Raw genomic sequence first — 13,051 nt, forward strand, 5'->3', positions numbered from 1 at the left:
TGGCAGAGGGGTTGGACTCGATCTATGGAGGTCCCTTCCAACCCCTGACATCCTGTGATCCTGTGGTCTTAGGTTCCCAAGTAGTTTGTTTATAATTTCAAATCATTAGAGTTTACCTTCTGGTATACAAATGTTAAATTGTCGTTTGTTGAAGACATGAAGACATTTGTTGAAGTGATGGAGACTTTGCTTTAGCAAACCGCTTAGCATTTCTCCAAAACTCAAAGTGGAATTCACTTGAATTATGACAAATTTTGGACAGAAAATAAATAGAACAAAGCTCTTGGGTTTAGATCACTGGGACAGCTCTGTTCTAGTAACTAAACTTACTGCAGAGTACTTACCAGTGGGGAAGGGTACGCACATTTGGTCTGTGTGTCTGGTACAGCATTACAGAAGAGCATGGACTGCAGCACTGCCATCTGAGGAGAAAAGATAACTCCCTCTTTGGAGAAGAAAATCATACTGGTATCATGAAGAACAGCTTTAATTTAAAAAGAAAACCACAACAAAATGACACAAAATATACAAAAGAGCAACAGCAGTGTTAAAAAGTTCTACAGCCCCCTGAAAGGAGGTTGTAGTGAGGTGGGTGTCAGTCTCTTCTCCCTAGGAACAAGTGGTAGGACAAGAAACAGTCTCAAGTTGCACTAAAGAAGGTTTAGACTGGGTATTAGAAGAAACTTCTTTACTGAAAGGGTACTCACACACTGGAATGGGCTCTTCAGGGAGGTGTTTGAATCCCCAGTTGTGAAGGTGTTGAACAGAGGTAGAGATGTGGTGCTGAGATGTGGTTGAGCACTAGGCTTGGTAGAGTTAATGGTTGGACTCTGATTCTGTGATTCTGTAAGTTACTTACCTTCAGTCTGAGGTCCAGCTGACAGGAGAAAGTTATCCACTCACGTTCTTGAAGGCAAACAAGGGCATAGGAGCTCCAGACAATAGTAGTCTTCTGCATGATTTTTGTCATGTCAAACTCCTCAAGAATCATCTTCAGAATATCATCCAGGCCCTTCTTAACCTATGCAGACCAATACCAGCACAGTGATTGGAAGTGTTTTAATTTCAAGTCTGATTTCTTCTCCAGGACAGTGTAAAGAAGCCAGTTTCTTAGGAAAATAAAATCCCTCATCTTTGCTGTTTCTTTGTCAACAGTACTGAGAGTGATGACTCCAAACCAGTTAACTCTTAGCAGCCTCCATTGAACTTTACATTTTCAAGCAATGTTTGCCCCCATCAGCACCTTGTCCCTGAGCTGGGATGTACCCTGAGCTTGACTTGGTTTCTAATCAGGCATGTTTAGTAGTTTGTACATTACCTAATTGCTTCCATCACCCCACAGAGCCCTTACTGTCTCAGGCACTGCGCACAATACAGCACAGGCATACACACCTCTCATCCCCAAGAGAGCCTCTCCCCCTCCATGCAAGCCTGATCTGGAGCTGAGACAGAACCAAACCTAAGAGTACTGATGAGCAGAAACTGAAATCACAACATGACCGCAGCTCAGTCTCCATTTCAGCCCTGGCTTGGGCAGAATTAAATGATGAATGCCACATAAGATCATCCACACTCCCTGAAGTGGACAGGAACGAAATGTGAAAAGCACAACCTTCCCCTGGGAAGCGAAGTGTTTGGCTGCTTGCAGGCAGAGCTGTCGTACTCCCTCCTGCAAAACCTCTATCAGCTCACAGTGATGAGAGCTAGGAAAAAACACAAACCAACCAAAAGAGTGCCCAGAGGAAAAGGAGGGAGCAAGGGAGAGAGCTGCAGAGCAGTAGTAGCAGACATAGGAGAGTTTAAAGCCTGGTAAAGATGAGGAGCTGAAGGCTTAGTCTCATGGTGTGCCTTCTTTACTGCTCATCCTTTAATCATTTAATCTACTAAGCACAGCAACAGTGCTGTTTCATGGTTAAGTCCAGTCTCTTACATTTTTCTGGAATCAGTTTGGTGCTACTAAGACATCTGAGTGTTTGAGATAAAGCTTGACTATGAACAGAATTACAGTGCCCCAGTCAACTCTGTATTGTGACAAATCTTAGCTATGGGTTAGCGCTGGTCCCCTCACATCTGCTGTCTTACAGGTACTAATGTTACTGTTCTGCCAAACTCCAGATTTGGCACAAGAGAGGCGCTGGGGCTAAGGTGGTCAGAGAGCCTCCTTGCCCAGATTTCACATCCTCAGGCTACCAGAAAACTAAAAAGCTTGAAAACCTCCTTCTCAGTTGCTGCTTGCAAGGTAAGTCTCTTGGTGCAGCCCCAAGGCTCCTGCTCAGATGAAGGGCCCAGGAAGGGAAGTGGTGGTAGAGCTCTGTGCTTGGACTGCTCTTCCTGTTGTGGAGACTACAACACCGCTGCTGGGCTGTGCTGTAGATGTGGCAGAAAGCTGCCAGGGCTGTGGGCTGGGAGGGTCTTCCTACACTCAACACAAGCAGGAAGGAGCCACCCAAAGCAGATTTATCACGCAGGAGGTGGGAACAAAGCACAGAGGCAAAGCCTGGACTCACCAACTCAACCAGCTGTAGCTTCTTTTAGTAAGGGAGTGTTGCTGGTACTTGCTTATAAAAGCACACAAAAAAGTAAAATAGATGCATGCCTCGTTTACTACCCCACCTTGAATTCAAAGTGAAAATGAAATGATCTGCAAAACATGTTAGGTGTTCTGGTGCTAATTCCTCTGGTCCAAACTCTGCTCTCATACAGTGCATTGCACAGGCTGGAGCATTAGACTCACTGCCATTAACACTCAGCTGATCTTGGCTAATTTAATGCATCTTTTTCTTCCTAGAAGTGAAGTGTTCTGCAGAAATAGCACAGTAACATGTTCCACATGCCATTCACAGCACTGACAATGCATCACATGAAGAACTTGACCTTTTCATAGAATCACCCAGGTTGGAAGAGACCTCCAAGATCATCCAGTCCAACCTAGCACCCAGCCCTGTCCAATCAACTGGACCATGGCAGTAAGAGCCTCATCCAGGCTTTTTCTGAACACCTCCAGGGACGGCGACTCCACCACCTCCCTGGGCAGCCCATTCCAATAATAACCTTATAAAGAACACGGGGAGATAAGTGAGCAAAGTGTGGGAATGAGATAGCAAATGCCAGTGTATGAGCAATCCTAGCTTGTCAGAAACAGTGCTCCCACTCTGCTTTCCACAGGAACATTTGCCAGTTAGGGCATTTCTCTACGTGTTGTTCCTTCCTTTCCCTTCTGCCTGGGGTCTGGAAGAGATAATGAAAACAAGCTACTTGACTGCACGTCACCAAATGCAGGAGTCTTACCCAGGATTTTGTAGTGCTGTTTTGGGCTCAGCTAGACAGTCACTGGGGATAATTTTCACAGTAGAAAATACTGAGGTCTCAATGAGCTCAATATTGAACCAGAGACCTGTGCTGTTGCTACAGAACAGGCAGGGCTTAACCCTGTCGGGTTAGGGGAGATGAGACTGAGAACTTTAGTGAGATGTACTCTTGGTGGACTGCCCTCCTGCTGACAGAACAGAATAAAACATTTATTTTCCCATCTCCCTGAGCTTCTGCACTGTAAGGACTTCACTGGGCTCAGTTTCTCTGAACCTTATTGCCATGGAGGTGTTTGGCATTTAAACCAGACTTGAAAGTTGCTTTGGCTGAAATGTATTTCAGGCTGCAAAGTGCTAGTTTTCACAGGAGCTATTTCTTTCTAATGCAGGGCCCACTCCACAAAAAACCCACAATAAAATTGAATGGCCTTTGGCATTTAGAACAGTCAATAACAAGCTGCTGCTCAAAATAACACCAGCAAGCACTTAGAGCTGAAGTAATTCTGGTTCTGCAATCAGACATTTAGGTGCGCCTGAACCCGCACTCCTAACGTCACCCACGGTAAGCTGTGTCCTAAGATGCCACTCTGAAGCAGAGCTGAGGCTTTGCAAAAAGCCCTGTTCACCTCCAGCAGAGCAATTCTGCCAGACAATCTGTGCTTACCAGTCTCTCTGCAGGCACTTAAATTTGGTTTCACTGTAGCCCTGGGAGTCATGCATGCAGAAGGAGGCTGTGAGCTACCATGGTTCAGAGCAGGAACTCGCTGCCCCCTCTGCCCTCACCACATTTGCCAGAGGAGCTGTAGCAAAGCTGAGAGGCAGTATTTTATTCTAATGCCCCTCGTGGAATGAGCTTCCAGCTAGAAGATCTCATAACGCCAATAGGTAACAGAGAAGTTAACTTCCTCATCAAACACAAAGCACCATCACAGAGGAGAGGCGTTGCCAGTCTGGTTGCATTCATTTGGCTGCCAGTCAATGAGTGATTTTCTGTTTCTGCTGGTAATTTGGGGCTCTAACATCTTCCAATTACAGCAAAAAGCTTACAGCAAATACCAGTGGATGCACACTCGGGGTTGGGTCCCTAAACTTTGCAAGGGCCATACAAATAGCAGTGATTCTGCCCAGGTTCCACCACCTATACTTATTTTACAATTATTTGAATGAAAGTTCAGGCTTGTGAAGGTTAATGGACTGCCTAAACTGGAAGCAGTAATTCTTTACTTATCCATAGGCTAGAAGCAGAGCTAGAGCTGGCAGGATGAGCTTCCCACCACGCCCCTGTGACCTCAGCTGTCATTTGGAGAAATCAGCCTGCACTGAGGTCAGGAGTACAGTGGTGTTTAGCCTTTCCATCTCCATGGCAACTTAGTCTTGGGCATCTTCTTCTGAGCAGTTACTTCCAATTGCCTTCATCTGACTCTGGCTCTTTGACATATGAAAACCCACTCGCTAGGGACTGCAGGCACACCAGCAAGCTCCCCTCACAACCAAAAGGCAGGCTTCTGCTGCATCACCAAGGGTGAAAAGTGCACCTTCCACAAGTTAGCCAGGCTTGGCAAAGAGCCTGCTCACACAGAACATGCTACCTGTATTTTACCTTTTTGCCCAATTTTATGCTGTTTTTAATTTGGGCCATGAAAAAGTCTGCAAGAGGGCACTTGAAAGTTCTCTTGGCTGGTTTTAGCTCATTGTGTACAATCAGCTCTCTCTAAAGTTCAGCAGCTTAGGAGAAGCTTCCAGTTGGTTTGGGTTTTTAAAAGCTATATGTATACACATACACACTCCTACATATACCTAAATATTTGGTACAAATATGTGTATATGAAAATATATGTAGATGTATACAAAAATAGATGAAAGCAGTTTCCATGCAAGACTTTTGGGAACTAAAATGAATGCATTGCTTTCCTCAAAACTGCTAAGTTTTGTCTCTGATTAGAAGCCACTTAGGCAATCTTGTACTTTGGATGCATTGCACTGCTGTCCAGGCCCAAAACTCAACAACTGCATTTGAACAATTCAACATGTATCAACTATTAATCATGGAACCACAGTATCACAGAACTGCTGAGGCTGGAATAGACCTATGAGATCAAGCCCAGCCTATGACCTAACACCACGGCATCAATTAGACCATGTCATTAAGTGCCACATCCAATCTTTCCTTAAACACCTCCAGGGATGGCGACTCCAGCACCTCCCTGGGCAGCCCATTCCAGTGCCTAATCACCCTTTCCATGAGTGGTTCCTAACATCCAACCTAAACCTCCCCTGGTACAGCTTCAGGCCATGCCCTCTTGTCCTGTCATGTTGTCTGGGACAAGAGCCTGACCTCCACCTTACTACGGGCATGTCCTCAATCTGCCTGAGCTGATCAGTGAACTCACCAACAGTGAATGACCTTCCATTATCACTCCTTGCTAGAAACTTACTGGCCAAGATGTTAGCATAGGATGAAGGAGCAAGCTTAATCAGCTTCTTCATGAGACCTGTTCCCAAAGGAATATCATCGGGCTCATGAGTGCCATGATCTCCATAAAGCACTTCCTTCACAGCAAACTCCTTCAGAAGCTTAATTCCCTGCTCAACAGTGTTCCACTTCTTGGCAGCCCATGGCAAATCATCTCGGGAAGGATATCTCATAGCCACAGCCAACAGAAGGCGTGTCCACAAGCTAACCCTACCAAGAGGACTTGCTAGGTGTTTGTCCACTCCACTCTCCTTAGTGAGTGGTCCCAGCTGCTTGGCAGACTTGTCTCCTACCTGCAGAGCATTAGCACCAATGCCACGGCATCTCACTAGCCAGCTTAGGATTGGCTCACCTGATTCTCTTGTATATTCCTTCCTAACTTCCCTGACCTCTCTGAGTGGATCCTTGGAACCCTGGATGTCATCTTCCTCCTCTTCCTCCTGTTGTTCTGGTGGTGTCGGGCCTAACACAATCTTCCTCATAGCATTCCTAAACTCATTGGAACCATCCTCTCTCTTGGCAGCTAACCTCACAGCACTCCTCTCACTTGAGTATTGTTGTCTCAGCACATCTACAAGGTCTCGCAGACTAACTGCCTCCTCTTCCTCCTCTTGCTGCTGATCACCAGAGGTCCCATCTCTTACATCCTCCTGCGAACCACTCTTTGTCTTAGCTTTTGCCTTAGCAGGTGCCAGAAGGGCCTGAGCAGCAACAGACTTGGATGTGTCTGCTGGAGGATTTGAATCTTTAGGAGTCTGACCTGGAGCTTGTGAGTTCAAATCTGCCTTACTTTTAACAGGAGGATTTTGGTTCTGGTCTGCTGGCTGGGGGTTCGAATTGGCTGAGCTGGTGTCATTAGGATTTGGACTGACTGGGCTAGCATTACTAGCACAGGGCACTGTGGTAAAGGGTTGGACTTGATGATCTGTGAGGTCTCTTCCAACCTTGGTGATACTGTGATACTGTGATACTTCCCTTCAGGTAGCTGTAGTGTGGGATAAGGTTCCCCCGAGTCTTCTCCAGGCTAAACAATCCAGCTCCCTCAGCCTCTCCACAGTAGACTTCCCCTCCAGCCCCGTTACCAATCTTGTCACTCTCCTCTGGACCCACTCCACCACCTTAATACCTTTCCTTTTCTAAAGGAAAAACCAATGCTGCTCAAAATAACTGCCATGAAGAGAGACAAAAGCAACTCAAATACCTCCTTTCAGAAAGCTTCCTGGTTATATATTTGCACTGCTGGTTCTGTTTGTTTAGCAAATAACTACACTGAAACACAGATTTAGGTGTTTTTTTTCAATCCAGTGAGAGGTATCTATAAATACCTGAGTAAAATTATCAAGTTTGTGCCTAAAATTCAGTAAGGGTGTACAGTGCATGATCTGAGCCTCATGTCATGTGCTACACCTTACCCCTTCTAAAAAGCTTTTAAGAGAAAAGTGCATTTTCAAAACACTGCATGACATAAGAGAACATAACTCATTAACAAGCACATGTATTTTCCCATACCAGTCTTTAAAAACATAATCCTCATGAGTGCCAGAAAGGTAACCTACTGTGCCTTTCATGGAGGAGAAATAAAAAAACTTGTATCTGATTGCAGTCTTTTGTAGCTCCTCACTAGGAAGCATTCTGTAACTGAAATTCTACATGATTTGAATTTGGGATGCATTCAAGAACTTCAGTCAAAATTGAATTAATATTAATCCCATTACTACCACCTCACGTAAGCATTATGCTTATTGTAGAACTCCACTCAAAATGCCACTATTATAGCATTCAATTAACAGTGGTAGCACATTTTATGCAAGGAACTACTGTCCCCCCTTTTTCATTTGCCTTTGCAGAGTTTGAAGCTTCTTTCTGCTACCCTTTGGTTTGCAAAATATGCCAGTTTGTGATGAAGCCTTTCCAGATGGGAACTTCTACCACCATGGGGGCAATATTTGCCTCCCAACAGTTCAAGTGAAAACTTAATTACAGGCTTTAAATATTGCATGATGTGATAGAACAGAATAAGTTAAATAGCTGCAGCTATTCCAGCCTGCTTGGTACAAGTTTATTTCAAATTCAACTATGTAAAACTCTAATCTGTTTCTTTTAGACTAGTTTGAAGGAAATGAAAGGAAAAATAAAGAGGGAAAAAAAAAAGAAAAGAGAAAAAAAGGCCAATGGAATATAATATGCAATACTGTGTGCTGGTGATGAGAATCCTGAACAAAGAGTCCCTGTGAAAAATGTCAACAACTTGGATTTAGAATGAAGCATTCTTGCAGTTAGACTAAACCTGCTTTTCTCTTTGTCGGCAGCAGAGATGCATTTTACTGTTTGTCTAATTTCATATATATTTATCTCAAGAAATGGCTTTTGCCTTTGTCTTTTAGAAGAGTCTATCAATATTCTAACTCGGTACAAGCTCATTCAGCTGCACACTTCCAGGACATTGATTACAGCAGGGTAATCAAAGCTTGGGCTATAAAAGGGACATTTTTTTGCTAGTGTGAGAAAACTGAAGGGTTTGCATTAGAAATGGTTTGGGCTGTCAGGTTTGCATAATTGCCATTGTACTCTATAGAATTTTGCACTCAAATAAAGACTGAGCCATTGCTCAAGTCAATGGATATGGTGAGGATAGGAACCCACATCCCCCAAAAAACTCCAAACAACAATTCTGTGAACGTTTGTATGGAGATGAGAAGATGGAGGGGAAGTGTGGGACAATGAGACAGAATCTGGCGTCCTGCGCTTCAACTAAGGGAACTTTAATTACCAGGGACTGGTGTGGAGTTTACCTTAGCAAAGTGGGTTAAGTCAAACTGAAATGCAAGATGAAATACTCAGAGGGAAGCACCACAAACTCGTGCAAGTGATGATGGAGTTAAGGCCACTTGCACTAGTTGACAGACCAGCTCGAGCCTCTCAGTTCATGCTTTCTGATTAATCCCTAATTGCCTTCAAGTCATCCCCAACAGTCAACTGAGAGGTTTTTATCACAGTATCACCAAGGTTGGAAGAGACCTCATAGATCAAGTCCAACCCTTTAGCACAGAGCTCAAGGCTAGACCATGGCACCAAGTGCCACGTCCAATCCTACCTTGAACAGCTCCAGGGACGGCGACTCCACCACCTCCTCGGGCAGCCCATTCCAGTGTCCAATGACTCTCTCAGTGAAGAACTTTCTCCTCACCTCAAGCCTATATATATGTATACACAAACACACACAGAAAATCACACACAAATATATACAGACAGTCATGGTTTTAAAACTATTATCTCTTGTCTCTCTCCAGTATCTATGTTAAGAAAGTGCTTATGAAGCCACCGGATAATGAATCATTAATAGAATGAGAAGGGCCAATAAGCAGTATTACCAAGAGGAGAGAAGAAATAACTCCTGCTCTTACAGACCCTTCTAGTCCTCCCTCTCATTAATTAGAAAAATTAATTATCCAGCTTATGAATTGTGGTTTGAAAAGAACAGAGCTTAAAGCAGTAAGATTTATTAGCACAGAAAACTAAGGGTTGGAACAAACTGATTTTATAGACTTGTTTTCTAAATGGAAAGCATTATTAAATCATCACTATAAAATTAAGCAATTATTTCACTATGACACCAAGTACCACAGAAAAAGGAAAACAGTTTCATGTCCTATTAACTAACTAAAGGTCAGTAGCAGTAAAAAAGGAAAAAAAAAAAAGGAAAATTAATTTCAGAGACTCACAGAATTAACCAGGTTGGAAAAGACCTCTAGGATCATCCAGTCCATCCTATCACCTAACCCTTCTAATTAACTAAACCATGGCACTAAGTACCTCATCCATCCTCCTTTTAAACACCTCCAGGAATGGTGACTCCACCACCCCCCTGGGCAGCACATTCCAATGCCAATCACTCTTTCTCTGAAGAGCTTCTTCTTAACATTCAGCCTAAACCTACACTGGCACAGTTTGAGGCTGTGTCCTCTTGTTCTGTCACTGGGTTCCTGGGAGAAAAGACCAACCCCACCTGGCTACAGCCTCCTTTCAGGTTGTTGTAGAGAGCAATAAGGTCTGCCCTGAGCCTCCTCTTCTCCAGGCTGCACACCCCCAGCTCCCTCAGCTGCCCATCTGTGCCGCCTGTCCAGGTCTCTCTGCAGAGCCCTCCTGCCCTCTAACAGATCCACACATGCTCCTAACTTGGTGTTCTCAAACTCACTGATGCTGGACTCAATCCCCTCATCCAGATCATCAATGAAGATATTAGAGAGGATTGGGCCCAGCACTGATCCCTGGGGCACCACCACTAGTGACAGCTGCCAACTGGATGTGGCTCCATTCACCACCACTCTTTGAGCCTGGCCAGCCAGTCAGTTCCTAACCCACCAGAGTGCATCTGTCCAAGCCAAGGGCTGCCAGCTTTGCTGGAAGTTTCCCATGGCAGACAGTGTCAAAAGCCTTTCTGAAGCCCGGGTAGACTACATCCACAGTCCACCCTACATGCACCAGGCAGGTCACCAAGTCATAGAAAAAGATCAGGTTGGTTAAGCAGGACCTGCCCCTCCTAAACCTGTGCTGGCTGGGTCTGATCCCCTGGCCATCCTGTAGGTGCTCTGTGACTGCACTCAGGATGATCTGCTCCATCATCTTGCATTTCTAAGAGTAAAGACAAGATGGAAAATACAGAGAACACCTCAGGGGCTGACATTTCCCTCTCTTTATAACTATCTCTTAAATTTCTTTAAATTACTGAAAGGGGAAGATGTATTCAGTACTACCCTAGATGGTTCAGTAAATAATAATTACTACTGTTAGTTATGCTTTTCATGTACAGAACTTATACAAATGACCTCAACTGAGTATTTAAACTATACAAGTGTGAAATATGCTGTAGCTCTGAAATAAAATCACTCATCTACCCTTAACTTTGACTCAAGGGGAACATTACAGAGAAAGTCACAACAAGGTGGCATCCTTAATACATAATAATGACACATGCAGGAAATGCACCATTATTTATACATGTGACGTGCTGTAAATTGCTTCCATCATCAGAACTAATTGTAGTGATTATTAATGCAGTGTTATGAACTGTCAGAATTGCTGTATGTAATTACATTTGTGCAAATGCTTCATTACCTGCCTAATGAATTTGGCATATATGCACATGTAAACCACTGTTTTTGTTAACGTAATGAAGGGCATTTTTTCCCCCTTAGCTACTGATGTGGAACTGTTTTGACCTATATTACAAAGTTCAAGAATCCACTGCCTGTAAAAAGCCCCCACAACCTCCTTGGCTTTGATCTGATTTATTTTCATACTCAGCAACAGCATCATATAGAGCCAGCCTCTTAAATAACAGCTTCAGAGAAGGAATGGTGCCCCCCCTATGACTGAGCTGAAATGACCTTGATGTGTGGGTACCTGACCACTACGTCTCACCTTTGTACAGATCTCTACATAGCTGCAGAGGGCAGTGATGCAGACAGTGAGATCTCCAGTGCTGAATGGGCATCTTCCATTCCAGCCCCAAGGGCCAAACTTTAGTCTCCCAGCAACACAAGTGTGAAAATAGCAGAGAGGGAAAAAAAAGAATGCTTTTACCTTCTCCATCTCTGGTACAGACCCCAAGGATATCCTGTCAAAGAAAAAAAAAGGAATAGATTCATTCAGTTGCCAGCCAGCAGCACTATCAATGGCTGTGCCTGTCCCATCAATGGCTGTGCCTGCCCCAGCTGCCAGAAGGGAACACTCACAAGCTGGGAGTTGGAAGGAGGGTGTGAAGAAGGTTCCTTAGTCATCAGTGGCTATTAGGCAGTATGCCCTGCAGTAATTCCCAGCTGCTGAAGTGATGATGGTTACCTTTTTATTCCTGTATGTCTGTCTTCTTTTAAAGGGGCAGTGAGGGAAGACAGAGCTCTAAAATTACTTTCAAAGAACTGCTCCCCCTCCTCCCTGCCAGGGTTGGAAAGAAATACAGAATAAATTCAAAGATTAAACGGAAGCTTCTGCTAATAACTACAAACTACAATGCAAAGCAGTGCAGAAGCATATGAGATAGATACAGAATCCCATCAAGCCCCAAATCTCCCTCCTAACAGACTGAAACCCCAGAACTCCACCTGGGGTTCACCAGAAGCATTCTTTCTTCCCTCTCTCCTCACATTGTTAGGCTAGCTTGGGCTGGCCAGCCCCAAGCTGCCTCCCCCTGCTTTAGTCAGGCCAAACAGACTGGTGATATTAGCCCATTGTTACCAGAGAGAAGAGCAACTCTCCCTGGAAGAGCAAGAACTGGCTTTGCTACCAGCCTAAATAAAGTACCACAAAGAATTATGAGAGTGAAACACCTTGGGATTACAATTTCCTGTCTCCTGGCTGATCTGGACCTCTGTGTCCTGTTCTGGGCCCCTCCATTTAAGAAAGATGTTGAGGGGCTTGAACATGTCCAGAGAAGGGCACCAAGGCTGGTGAGGGGCCTGGAGCATAGCCCTGTGAGGAGCAGCTGGGGGTGTGCAGCCTGCAGAACAGGAGGCTCAGGGCAGACCTTACTGTTCTCTACAACTAAATGGAAGGAGGTTGTAGCCAGACAGGGGTTGGTCTCTTCTCCCAGGCACCCAGCGACAGAATGAGTAGACACAGCCTCAAATTGTACCAATGCAGGTTTAGGCTGGAAATTAGGAAGAAATTCCTCATGGAAAGAGTGATTGGCATTGGAATGGGCTGCCTGGGGAGGTGGTGGAGTCACCATCCCTGGAGGTGTTTAAAAGGAGGCTGGATGAGGCACTTAGTGCCATGGCTTAGTTAATTAGAAGGATTAGGTGATAGGTTGGACTCAATGATCCTAGAGGTCTTTTCCAACATGGTTAATTCTGTGAATCTTGTACTTCATGGTCCTTAAAAGACAAAAGGCTAACCTAGGACAACATCTCTTAGGAAAGGAGGTCCCCTTCAGATACTGGAAGGCCACTACAAGGTCTCCTCAAAGCCTTCTCTTCTCCAGGCTGCAGAGCCCCAACTCTCTCAGCCTGTCCTTATAGCAGAGCTGCTGCAGCCCTCTGAGCATCTTTGTGACCTCCTCTGGACTTGCCTCAACAGTTTGATGTCCTTCTTGTGCTGGGGGCTCCAGAACTGGACACAATACTCCAGGTGGGGTCTCAGGAGAGCAGAGTAGTCCATCTCCTCATTTGTTTGTAGGCAACCTGGTTGACAGCAAAAAAAGCCAAAAATCAGAAGGAATCACCCATCCCTGTGACTTTCTTAGTATCAAGACCTGGAATATGCATTTCTTGTT

At 44.7% G+C, this 13,051-nt stretch overlaps 1 long non-coding RNA gene across 1 annotated transcript; it reads right to left on the bottom strand.

Moving 5' to 3' along the window:
* Positions 1–343: 343 nt before the first annotated feature.
* Positions 344–11,387, bottom strand: LOC135188009 (uncharacterized). Its single transcript, XR_010307535.1, has 3 exons — positions 11,203–11,387; positions 860–1,021; positions 344–422 (listed from the first exon to the last, which is right to left on the bottom strand). It is a non-coding gene; the product is annotated as an uncharacterized LOC135188009 (long non-coding RNA).
* Positions 11,388–13,051: the final 1,664 nt, after the last annotated feature.

This window comes from Pogoniulus pusillus, chromosome 28, assembly GCF_015220805.1.
Source record: "Pogoniulus pusillus isolate bPogPus1 chromosome 28, bPogPus1.pri, whole genome shotgun sequence".
In the NCBI taxonomy this organism is placed as follows: domain Eukaryota; kingdom Metazoa; phylum Chordata; class Aves; order Piciformes; family Lybiidae; genus Pogoniulus; species Pogoniulus pusillus.